We start from the raw sequence: 14203 nt of genomic DNA on the forward strand, positions 1-14203 counted from the left end.
CTAGAGTACTCAAGGCACTTTCTTAAAGAAGGAGAATTTCTTCCATTAGGAAAATTCTGGCAATAAAATAATTACCTAATTATACAACATCAGTAGCAGAAAACCCTAGCCTCCAAAGCTCTGTGTATTATCTAGTCTATTTAAGACCCCTCCAGGGTTAAAAATCAGAAAACAGTCTATAAAACTAAATCTGGTCATTCAAATCATTTGAAAGAAATAAAATGTTGCTATAAAAAAGTACTGTCAAGTTGACATACAAACATTTAAATAAAAGGCATTTTGTTTTTTAGTGAAATAGTATTGGCTAACATCCCTGGAAAAATGAAAAGTTATATCATATGAAGAATAATCACAAAATGTTATTTTAAAAAGTTACTCTTCTCTATTAAATCCACACAGGGTAAGAATTTCAAGGGTATTAGAATTAGCACTTCTGTGAGCATGCAGTAAGTTTCTCTAGTCAACTTGTTGCTAAAGTAATAAAAATAAGCTATTGATTTTCTATGAAAAATCATCTAATATATAAAAAAAGACAAATACTCCTTCATGCTGTACTATTCCCAGTGTTCTTTGGTTCTTTGTCCTCTCTCTCATTGAAAAGTAGCATTTCTCTCTTCCTGCTCTTTTTCATTTACTTTTGCTCTCTCACTCCCTGCTAAGAATAGACAGATTTTCCATCATATCTTTCAGCTTTCTGACAGTCTGATGAACTTCTGTTACACCCACAGTTTTATCACATATTTTCATATCCACTTAAGTGAAGTACATAGACAAGTTTCACAAGTAGAATAACATTTATCTTCTAATCCCTTAACTTGCTGGAAAAATATTCACTTACGCTAAAACTAGCTTCCTACAGAAACAAAAATAAGTTGAAATCAGAAACCAATTCTCAGGAAAAGGAATTGTTCAAACAGAAATGACCTTATTTTTTCACTAGAAATGAATTTCTTGCTATAAGAAAAAGACAGCAAAGAATGATACATTAGTGATATTAGAAAGGGGAAGATATTACTGCTGCAACCCGTGGGATTTGGGAAATAATCTTCTCAAACCACACATCAAATATTTCTTTACTTACTCTGAAAATGTCTCTAGATTAAATGAATCTAAAGATATAAGGTGGTATAACATATCCATCTGCTGGCAGAGAAATTATTTTTACATATACTTTCTTTTCAGATACCTTTTTGTGGTCTAGTAGTTTTAGCTTCGTAAAAACTATAAACACAAAAAAGTTACAGAAGGGAATGTATGTTAACTATCAGGGATAAGCCTTGAATGATAAAGAACATTCTTAAATATGAAATATATCATTGGGAAATACAGTAGAAGACTTCTTCTACAAAGTATTTTACGCATTTAAAATAAATTCACCATAACACATAATGAAAGTAATGGAGTGCTACATGAAGGGACATGAGAGAGGATGGAACATTTTTTATTTGACAAAAGGATTATGTGGTGTCACTGCTAGAAGAGTACAGAGAGTGTTACAAAGATACTTGCATGATAATGGTTACTGTATATAAAATAATGTAATTGCTGGCTGTGTACAAGAATTCATGTGTGGGGGGGTCTGTGTCTGTGTGTGTGTGTGTGTGTTAAGGTTTTTTTGAGAAGTGACTTTACATTGGAGTAATTCAAGCATGCAAAATGGGATATTGGACATATGCATTACTTTTATTGTTATTTATTAGAAATATTATTTATAATTTGCCCATAGTTGCCTACGGTATAATTAAATCAATATTGTTATTTATCCATGTGAACATTTTTGTACACTTTCATTTTTCTCTTCCTTAAAATAGAATTATAAATATGTTATATTTACACATAATATTTTCTTATATTAATGACAGATCAATTTGCATTCTATATTTTTAACTAACACCATGTCTATATATTTTAATTAACACCATTTTATGTTTAATTAATATATGAAAATATATTTTCATGTATTTTCCCACTTAGCTGAATTTTTTCCCTAACTTCTACAACACTCACCTTCTTTCCTTCTCATTGCTATATTTTTCTTATTCACATTATCGTGTGTTATAAAAATAATCAATGTAATCTATAATATATTTGTAATATAACATAATCTAACATATGTTAATTTTAACAAACAATATATATTTGCTTATAGCTTGCTTTTCCACTAATGAAAATACATCTACTTGAGGTAAAGATTAAATAATTTAATCCTTTGTACAGGGATTTAATATTCCATAGTTAACGATAATCTGTAATTATTTCAGTCTTTCCACTATCAGTTGGCATTTAGATAAATTTGAGGTTTATTTTTCCCTCACAAAAGTGCTGTAACAAAATTTTTTGTAGCATCCCCAGGTATATACCTGTGTTTGTGCTGTGTGTGTGTGTGCATTTGATTCTCAGAGGTGAAAGAAATGCATCAAAGAGTATGTATCTTAACAAATATTAAGAAACACATTCCAACGTATTTGTTGAAGATCAATGTTTTTGGTAGTCAATGAGAGTGTGCTTTTCAACATCCATTCTAACACTTACAATTTTCACCCATTGGATTATATTAATTGTTCCCATACGTTCAAAGCCTGCTCCATTATCAGTATCCCCCAGAGTGGAACATTTGTTACAATTGAAAAACTGATATTAACACACCATAATTAGCCAAAGTCCATAGTTTACCCTAGGGTTCATTCTTGGTCTTGCACATTTCACGGGTCTGGAAAATTTTTTAATGATATGTATCTGCCATTATAGTATTATACAAATAGTTTTACTGCCTTAAAAATCCTCTTTCCCCCTTCAAACCTCCAGAAACCACTGGTCTTTTTACTGTCTGCATTGTTTTATGCTCCAGAATGTCATGTAGTTGGAATCATACAGGATGTCGCCTTTGCAGGCTGGTTTCTTTCATTTAATAATAAGCATTTAAGTTTCCTCAGTACCTTTTCATTTGCTGAGAACTCACTTATTTTTTTGTGCTGGATAACATTCTTTTGTTATTTGATGAACCAGTTTATCCTTCACCTACTGAAGTACATCTTGGTAGTTTTCAAGATCTGGCAATTATTAATAAAGCTGCTATAACCATTCACGTTCAGACTTTTGTGTAGATAAAAGATTTCAACTCCTTTGGGTAAATATGAGCATGATTGCTGGTTCATAGGACAGAGTATGTTTAGTTTTTTTTTGAAGGAGCTGCTAAACTGTCTCCCAAAGTGGCTGCACCAGGGACAGTGCCATCACCAATGAATGAGGTTACTGTTAGCACACATCTTTGTCAGCATTTGGTGTCGTCAGTATTCTGGATTTAGACCATTTCAGATTTAGACCATAGGTGTGTATTGGCATCTCTTTGTTGTTTTAATGTGCACATCCCTGACAACATGTCATGCAGAAAAACATTTTATATATTTGTTTCCCATCTGTATATCTTCTTTGTTGAGGTGTCTGTTAAAGTTTTAGGTTCATTTTTGTTTGTTTGTTTGAATGTTTTGTTTTTGTTTTCTTTCTTTTTCAGTTACAGTTGACATTCAGTATTATTTTATATTAGTTTCATGTGTACAGCATAGCGGTTAGACATTTATATAATTTATCAAATGATCTTCCCATTAAGTCAAGTAGCTACCTGGCACCATGCATGATTGTTACAATGTTATTGACTGTATTCCCTATGCTGTACTGTACATCCTCATGACTGTTTTGTAACTACCAATTTGTACTTCTTAATCCCTTCAACTTTTCATCCAGGTCCCCAACATCCCTCCCATCTGGCCACCCATCAGTTTGTTCTCTGAATCTATAAGTCTGTTTCTGTTTTGTTTGTTTATTTTGTTCTTAGATTCCACATAGAAGTAAAATCATATGAGATGTATCTTTCTCTGTATGACTGATTTCACTGAGCATAATACCCTCTAGGTCCATACATGCTGTGGCAAATGGTAAGATTAAAGTTTTTTTGAAGCCAAGTAATATTCCATTTTATAAATGTACAACTTGTTCTTTATTATTTCCTCTATTGCTGGGCCTTTTGGTTGCTTCCATATCATTGCTATTGTAAATAATGCTGTGATGAACATAGGGGTACATAACGTATTTTTGAATTAGTGCTTCAGATTTCTTCAGATAGATAACCAGAAGTGCAATTGCCAGGCAGATCTCTTTTTAATTTTTTTAGTACCCTCCACACTGTTTTCCATAGTGGCTGCTCCCACTAACAGTGCAGGAGGGTTACCTTTTCTCCACATCCACACCAACATTTGTTTGCTGATTTATCGATGATAGACATTCTTACAGGTCTGAGGTGATATCTCATTGTACTTTTACTTAGCATTTCTCTGATGATTAGTGACATTGAGCATCTTGTCATATTTCTATTGACCATCTGTATGTCCTCTTTGGAGAAGTCTATTCAAGTCCTCTGCTCATTTTTTAATTGGGTTGTTTGTTTGTTTGTTTTTTGTTTTTTTTTTTTTTGGTGTTAAGTTGTATGAATTCTTTATAAATTTTGGATATGAAATTTTATCTGATGTATTATTGACAAATGTATTCTCACAATTGGCAGGTTGCTTTTTAATTTCATTGATGGTTTCCTTTGTTGTGCAAAAACTTTTTAGTTTTATGTAGTCCCATTTGTTTATTTTTTCCTTTGATTCCCTTGCCCAAGGAGATATATTAGGGGGAAAAAATGATACTAAGAGCAATGTCAGAGAGTTTACTGCCTGTGTTTTTTTCTATGAGTTTTGTGGTTTTTGGGGTCTTAAATTTAAGTGTTTAATCCATTTTGAGTTTATTCTTGTATATGGTGTAAGAAGGTGGTCTAATTTTATTTGTTTGCATGTATCTGTCCAGGTTTCTGAACACCATTTATTGAAGACACTGCCTATATACCATTGTATATTCTTGCCTCCTTTGTCAAGATTAATTGACCATATATGCATAGGTCAATATTTCTGGGCTCTCTATTCTGTTCCATTTATCCGTGTATCTGTTTTTACTTCAGTGCTATGTTGTTTTTATTGCTATAGCCTTGTAGTATACATTGATATCAGGTAGTGTGATACCTACAACTTTGTTCTTCTTTCTCAAGATTGCTGTGGCTATTCAAGGTCTTTTGTGGTGCCATATAAATTTTAGAATTTGTTCTAGCTGTGTGAAAATTGCCATTGTTATTTTGCTAGAGATTGCATTAAATCTGTACATTGCTTTGGGTAGTATGAACATTTTAACTATATTAATAATTCCTATCCATGAGCAGAGTATATGCTTCTATTTATTTGTATCTTCTTCAATTTCTTTCTTCACGTCTTATAGCTTTCCGAGTACAAGTATTTTACTTCTTTGCTTAAATTATTCCTAAATATTTTATTCTATTTGATGCAATTGTAAATGAGAGTTGTTTCTTAAATACTTCTCAGAGAGTTTGTTATTGGTATATAAAAATGAAATTAATTTCCAAATATTAATTTTGTATACTGTTACTTTACTGAATTCATTTATCATTTCTAGTAGTTTTTTTGTTTGTTTGTTTTTGGGGTTTTTTTGTGGGAACTTTAGATTTCTTTATATATAGTATTATGTTAGTTTTAAATAATGACAGTTTTACTTATTCCTTTCCAATTTGAATGTCTTTTATTTATTTTTCTTGTCTGATTGCTGTGGTTAGGACTTCCAATACTATGTTGTTTGAAAGTGGAATCCTTGTTTGTTCCTGATCTTAAGGAAAATGCTTTGAGTTTTTCACCATTTTCCCCCCACCATTTATTATGATGTTAGCTGTGGGTTTGTCATATGTGGCCTTTATTATGTTGAGATACGTTCTGTCTGCTCCCACTTTGCTGAGATTTTTATCATAAATGGATGCTAGATTTGTCATATGCTTTTCTGCCTCTGTTGATATGCTCATATGCATTTTATGCTTCATTTTGTTTATAGGGTGCATGGTGTTAATTGATTAGCACATATTGAACCAACCTTGCATCGCAGAAATAAATCCCAGTTGATCATTGTATATGATTTTTTTTAATGTATTGCCAAATTGAGTTTGCTAATACTTTGTTGAGGATTTTTGTGTCTATGTTCATTAGGAATATGGGCCTATAATTTTCTTTTTTTGTAGTGTCATTATATGCTTTTAGAATCACAGTAATGCTGGCCTTATAAAATGGGCTTGGAGCCTTCCCTCCTCATGAATTTTTTTGCATAGTTTGAGGATAGGTGTTAATTCTTTGAATATTTGGTAAATATTGTGAAGCCAACTGGTCCAACACTGCTGTTTGTTGGGAGTTTTTTTTATTACTGGTTCACTTTTGTTATTAGTCATCAGTCAGTTCAGATTTTCTGTTTCTTCTAGATTCAGTTTTGGATGAGTGTATATTTCTAGGAATTCATGTCTTCCAGATTGTTAAATCTGTTAGCATATAATTATTTATAGTATTTTCTTATAATAATTTGTATTTTTGTGGTATAAATTATCACTTCTCTTTCATTTCTAATTTTATTTATTTGAGTCCTCTCTTCATTTTTAATGAGTATGGTTAAAATTTATCAATTTTGTTTATCTTTTCAAGGGACCAACTTCCAGTTTCATTGATCTCTTGCATCATTTTTTAGTTCTATTTTGTTTATTTTAGTTCATCCAACATAGGAGAAAGGGTTATATCATCTTGTTGGATTGATCCCTTTATCATTATAAAATTTGTCTTTGCATTAAAGTTTATTTTGTCTTATATAAGTATATCTACTGCAGCTTTTTTGTTTGTTTGTTTGTTTTCTTTTAATTTCCATTTGCATGAAATATATGTTTCCATTCCTTTATTTCAGTCTATGTGTGTCTTCCAAACAAGTGGGTCTCTTGCAGACAATATATGTATGGGTCTTGTTTTCTCATTCATTCAGCTACTCTATGAAATTTGATTGGAGCACTTAGTCAATTTACAGTTAATGTGATTATTGATAAGTAGTCAAATTGTCATTTTATTATTCACATGTATCTTTGTTTTGTTTGTTTTTTGCTTGTTTGTTTCTGTTTGTATCTCCCCTTCTTTAAAAATTACCTTTAAATTTTCTTGTAATGCTAGTTGATGGTCATGCACTCCTTTAACATTGTTTTATCTGGGAAGTTCTTTATCTCTCCTTCAATTTTAAATAACAGCCTTGCTGGCTTGAGTAGTCTTGGTTGCAGGTCCTTAGTTTTCATCACTTTGAATATTTTGCGCCAATCCCTCTGGTTTACAAAGTTTCTGTTGAGAAATTAGCTGACAGTCTTATGGGAGCTCCCTTGTAGGTAACTCACTGCTTTTCCCTTGCTGCTTTTAAGATTCTACCTTTGTCTTTAACCTTTGCCATTTTAATTATGACTTGTCTTGGTGTGGGCCTCTATGACTTCATCTTGTTTGGGACTCTCTGCACTTCCTCTACTTGTATTTCTATTTCCTTCACCACTTTAGGGAAGGTTTCCATCATTATTTCTTTAAATATGTTCTCAATCCCTTAATCTCTTCTCCTTCTGGTACCCCAATGATGCAAATGTTGTTAAGCTTCATGATGTCAGAGACCCCTTAAACTATCCTCATTTTTTATTCCTTTTTTTTTTTTTTTTTTTGCTGTTCTGATTTGGTGTTCTCTCCTACATTGTCTTCCAAATTGCTGATTTGGTGCTCTTCCTCATTTAATCTGTTGTTGATTCCTTCTAGTGTATTCTTCACTGCAGTTATTGAATTCTTAATTTCTGACTGGATCTTTTTTTATGGTTTCTATCTTTTTTATGCCTGCTTTCTCTTTATTGAAATTCTCACTAAGTTCTTTGAGCACCCTTATAATGAGTGTTTGAACTCTGTATGTAGAATGTTTGCCTCCATTTTGTTTAGTTCTTTTTCTGGAGTTTTGTCCTGTTCTTCCATTTGGGACATGTTTATTTGTCTTGTCATTTTGGCTGCCTCTCTGTGTTTTATTCTATGTATTAGGTAGATCTGCTGAGTCTTGGCAGGGTTGCTATATGTAATTGGTATCCTCTGGGAGCTAGCGGCATAGTCTCCCTGATCACTTGAGCTGGATGCTCCAGGAGTGTCTTTGGTGTAGGTTGTGTGTGCCCTCCAGAAGTAGTTGAGCCTTAATTGCTATTGCCATATCAGTGGATGGAATTGGGTTGTCTGTGAGGACTGGCCACAACCTCAGCATAGTAGCTGCTGTGGAGGTGCTGCCATCACAGAGCATGATTCACCCCAGCGGGCTCTGGTATCTGCCATGACCACCGTTTGGGTGTGCTGCTTATGAGACTAATTGGGTGGTGGTTTGTTGTGGTCTAAAGCCGGCTACTTGGTGTGGTGGGTTCTGGGGCCTCTTGAGCGGTACTTGGGTACATGCCAAGTTCAGCCACTACCTTTGATGTGCCCCTGGCTACCTGGTAGGAGCTACAAAATGATCTGTGTTGATAGCTGCTTCTGATGTTTCTAGAGTTATGCAGCAGAGGACTTGCTGAGAACTGAAGCCAACTGCCACCATTACCGGGTCTAAGGCAGCTCAGCAAAGGGCACGGGGGATGCAGTGGCCTGCCACCACCTACCAGCTGCCTGTAAAGTTTCATGTTATTTTGTTAACATTGCCTTAATCAAATGAAAGAATATAAACTCTAGTGCATGTCTGGTTTCAAACTCAAAATATATTTGATCAAAACTTCAGGTTCTTGTCAAATTCCTGTGCAGCTTCAGAGGATGAGTGGGCCTGGGAGCCCTAAGGAAGAAAAAGAGGCAGCAGAAAAGGGGTGGGCCAGGCCTGAGGCTGCTGCAGGTCCAATCTCTTTGTGTAAAAGCCATTAAGTGAGGAGAGTCCTTTTGCTCCTTGTGCAGCCAGGAGACCCAGCCATAGCCATAGCCGTTGCCACTGCTCTTTCTCAGTTCATGTTTTAATTAGATTGTTTCCTTATTGTTGATGTTTGAGAGTTATATGCATATTTTGGATAATAGTCATTTATCTAAAGTGTCTTTATTTAAGGGCAGTTATTTTCTCCCAGTCTTCGGTGACTTGTCTTCCTTTTCATTCTCTTGACATTATCTTTCACTGAGCAGACATTTCAAATTTTAATGAACTCCAGCTCATCAATTATTTTATCATGTGACATGGCTTTGGTATTGTATCTACAAAGTTATTTCCATAACCAAAGTCATCTAAGTTTTCTTTTATGTTATCTTCTCAAAACTCTATAGTTTTACAGGTCTGTAATCCATTTTGAGTTAATTTTTGTGATGAATGTAAAGTCGGTGTGTAGATGTTTTTGTTTGTCTGTTTTCATGTGGATGTCCAGTTGTTCCAACCATTTGTTGAAGTTTTACCTCCCAAAGCACCTTTATTGACCACAAGGTTTATGTAGCTTTTTACATACCTGATCCTTTTGTGCAGTGAAATTGAGGGACTATTTATGCAGAATTCAGGGTGCTAGAGAAGTAAAAGCATGTAGAACAAATGTTCTTTAAGAGAGATACAGCTGTGGTAAGGTCTGTATCGTATTCTTTCTCATTGAGCAGCACATGGGAGAGAGAACATTATGGCCATAGTTCAGGCTTTGGAAGATGTAGAACTCATAGAGACTAACTAACACTGACAGAAGGCAGCATATTGCATAGAGAGAGCAGGGAGCATGCAGAGAGGAAAATTAAGACTAAATTATGGATGTCTCATATGAACAGTCACTCTGTCCTCAGTCTACAAAACCACCTCACCAATATGTTTGGAGACGCGCTAGAAGGATTCCCTAAACTCAGCATACAGTGGTCTACATGCATAACTTTTTTATGTCAATGTAATAAAAATGCCTATCCATTACATAAGGGAAAAAGACAATTGGATTGTGGAGTAATCCATGTGTAGGCTTCTGATGCTTTTTCCCTCCCATGGATTCATACAGAGCACTCTCTTTTCCCCACAACAAAATCAGAGCACCAGATACACTATATATCTTCTACAGGAAGCCCATTAGGGACTCAGTATCCTAAAATTTTTATTGGGGCTGATCAAATAGACACCCTCTGCTTAAAACCCACCAAAATTCCAGAGTCCGAGAAGGAAGTTAGGTGCATGCTCAGCATAAAGCTTATAGTTTGCACAGTCTAAGGATAATGAGTGCCCCTTATTGGTTTACTGTTGACTGGTATCAGCTAGATTCCGAGATGCCAGCTCAGGGCAGACTTTCCAGCAGAATTTTCTAAGGACAGCTTAGTCTCAGGTGTACTGTTAACTTTTCAATGTATACCTATTATAACCATTCATATTTCTGAATGTTACTAAATTTATGAAATATATGTGTGCTTTCATTTTTTGTAGAAATTATTTGAAGACTAAAATTTGGTAAATATCATGACTTGTGGAAACTAATGAAATACTAGAATTTCAGGTGTGTGGCTTTTTCCAGTTTATTTATTGGTAATATCAGGATGCAGCAATATTACTAGAGAATCACCAAAAAGAATGTAGTCCAAAACACACAGTACATATCAAATGACATTTTGCACTCAGAAAAGAAGAGGTTCAGCAGATCCTATGGTTACATTTTTTGAGCTTATCTTGGATAATGAAATAAATTATAGTACTCAACTGAATATTAAATTTGTATACCACTGTAGACAGAATTCACCTTGAAGGCAACTTCAGCCAAACTGTGTGTGGGGTTGCACAGCCGAGCCAGGATCACTGTGACTACTGCGTGGAATTCTTCAAGCTCTGGAAAGCTCTATCTGCTGACGTTTACTTTATAAAGTTTTGTAATAAAGTGTGTTTTAGATGGGTAACCGAGGTATATAGCATTATGAGCATTTAGAATACATGTGCAAGGATAACCGCATGAAGTAAAAGGACTGAGATAAAAAGTTAGGCCTGCCTCAAAGTTGTTTTCATTATCCCGATTAACAAACAACTAATTAGTAATAGCTGCCCTACTCTGTGGCTGGCTTTTAAGTAAAGACCGGCATTTCTTTTCTTCTTCTTTTTTTTTTTTCTTTCTTTTTTTTTAAATGAGTATTCAGTTTTATTTTTTAAGCTCTAAGTAATAATGTTTAATTTCATTTCATGAAAATACTTTTAAAATTGAGGCATGCTTTGTTTCTTTCCATTGAGTTTCCATGGCTGCTCAGTGAACTGCTGGGAGGCAGTCAGTGAGATTTCCCTTTGATTCGTTACTGCCATTTCCTATCACTTATCACAACTTATGATGATTTATTTAATGGCTTATGATCCTTACAAACTTAATCATCAATTCATAAGTCCTATTATTTTTTTTTCCATTTTCCTCATTATCTTCTAAGGAACACGAGGGTAACCACCATGTCTGTTCATTTACACTCTCTTCTATTAAAGTTATTGCAAAATTTCTGTTTACACCTAAATGGTACTAATCTCTCAGGAGAAAAAAAAAAAATCCTGACCCAGACAGGACAAATATATTCATAAAAATGAGAGAGGGGCACAGTAAGGGGCAATGGGTGGGTAGGTAACATCTCAAAATAAAGTCAATGCAGTCCTTAATTAGGCACTAGCCACTGTTGTAAGCAGTTTATATGCATTAACTCTTTTAATCCTCATAGCAACCCTATGAGGTAGCTACTACTGATGAACAATTATGTAGATGGAGAAAGCTGAATTATAAAGACTTAAGGACGAGGTAAACCTTGGATATGAACCCAGGTAATCTGAACATTCTGGATCCATAGTTTGTCATCATTTAACACTGGAGTTACCTAATATGACTCTTTAATATTGTTATTAAACAAGTATATTAGTTAATATTATGTGATACATACAGTGAATAATTCATTTAAAAAGTCTCAAATATTTATATATACATATATATACATATATGTACATATATGTATATATACATATATTTGTATGTATACAAATATATACACAAATATTTGAGAGCTTTATATATATATATACACACATATATGTGTATATATGTATATGCATATATGTATGTATATTTTACTGTTTATATATATATATTTTGGGGGATTTTATGTACATAGGAGAGTTGGTCTCAGAGAACCAATTAAAATCTATATATAGTTATGTTTTACTTAATAGTAATCTCAAAATGCTCTCAGATGCTAGAGACATTTGCAGCATGTGAGGTTCCAAGAAATAAAGAGAAGGGGTTGAATTATATTTAGGGTACGCCTTTGACATATTGTAGAGCTGATCTCTCAAATGCAGAAAATCTATGAATAATAAACCAATTTTCCACAGACCAGAATTAAGAATTCTACATGTTATTATACTTAGTAATTGGTTTTGAATCAGAATGACTATCATTATTGAGTAGCCACTGAATAATTTGAAGAAATGTATTTGTACTTTAAATTTCTGATTACCCTCCAAGTGAAGGAGAAAATTCCTTATACACAAATTTAGATTAGAGAGTTTCAAAACTAAGAGGGAGTTTCAGAGAAGTATTTGAAAAAAAAAATCAGATGATTGGATAAACCTGCTACAGAAATAATTTATATTACGCCCACTTTAAAAAAATCTCAAGCTTCAGTTAGTTACCTGTTTGTATTTAAATTTTTGTTCATGCTATATATAATACCAGAAGAGAAAGAAAGAAAATTATTAAATGACTATTGAGAATTTATAAAGAAGTTTTAGTTGAAGAATATAAAATAATAATTATAAAAATAATTATAAAAAAAGTATAATTCCATTTCTTTAAAAAATATAAAAATAATTGGATACTTTGGCTAGTAACATGTGTTTCTTGGGATTTTTGTTGCAAATAGAATATATTTGACAAATCAAACACTCAACCCCAATAAATTTTCAGAAAATAAAACCCTTTGGGGACTCTTTTCACTCTCTCACCATCACTCTCTTCATTGTTTTTCAAAACCAAAAAGGCTTAATGTAACAGAATGTACTCATTAATTGCAACCTACCTTCTTAAAATATTAAGATTAACATTAATCAAGTAAATGGTATGAGACAAATTACTGATATAGAGAACTTGGTTATGGAAAAACTGATTTGGAATCCATTTAATCTGTCAATAATTAGAGGGCAAGCTTAGTTATATTTTAAGGTGACTTTTAGCTCTAAAAATAAAACCTTGCCTCCTGGAAAAAGTAAGACCAATAAATGAGGGCGGGACCAAAGTAATGAGACATTCCCTATGTAAAATGAAAAACTTGATCGAAATATGTGACAGCCATGAAAATGCTCTTCTCAGTCTGAGGGGATTATAATTGATCAATGGTTCCTGCTAATAAACTCTGAAATCCATTTCCACATTCATTTCAAGTCTCAGCTTCTAAGAGGTTTCCAGCCAAGGAGTAAGAACTGTAGGGTTGCTCCCGGGAGATATGGGATTCTTCTGAGGCCACTTTTGAGTGGATGGCCCATTGGTCTTGCCAGAAATTTTCAGAGTTGCACTGTATTCTGACAAATTTCCAGTCAAACTTATTTTGTTATCTCCTGTTTACCATACTCAGGCATGAATCATAGTCTTCATGGCTGTCTAGGCCTTCCTTGAGTTTCTGTATAATTTCAAGGGTGACTCTAAAAAATTTTGTTGCAGATCTGATCTTTTCATGTTTTTTGCTTCTTGAAGGAACTGTACTACACAAAACACCATCGCACATTCATTATAAGTAGAAACTCTAGGAAGGAGAAACAGAGAAAACCAAGAATAAGAAACGATGTAGCCTATGAGGCATCAGATTATGTTCCTGACTGGGGCTGAAGCAGGTTATTCAGACATCCAAGTAGGTCTTGATGTTGAGAGTGAAGGAAGTGATACAGAAGAAAACAGGATGGGGTTTTTAACTACTTATTCAGGTAAATTTTAAATCCAAAGCTCCCTTATTTAATAACACATAAATGAACTTTCACAGTAGTAGTATAATTCTCTGAGAATATACAGGCTACTTTATATGTTTTGTGTGGTCAGTCAACTTTTTCTGTAAATGTGCAGACAATATTTTATTGTTTGCAGGTCACATACAAATTTGTTTCTTCTTCTCATAATTTGTCTTCTCATCTCCTCCTCCTCCTTTTTCCTCCTTTTAAAAATCTCTTTAAAAAATGTAACACACACACACACACACACACACACACACACACACACACACATTTTAGCTTTCAGGAAACAAAAACGTAGGCCAGAAACCAATCAGGAGTTTACTGACTGCTGTCTTAGATGGAAAATAAGATGATAGTCCCTTATCAC

This window comes from Rhinolophus hipposideros, assembly GCF_964194185.1.
Source record: "Rhinolophus hipposideros genome assembly, chromosome: 4".
Lineage (NCBI taxonomy): Eukaryota > Metazoa > Chordata > Mammalia > Chiroptera > Rhinolophidae > Rhinolophus > Rhinolophus hipposideros.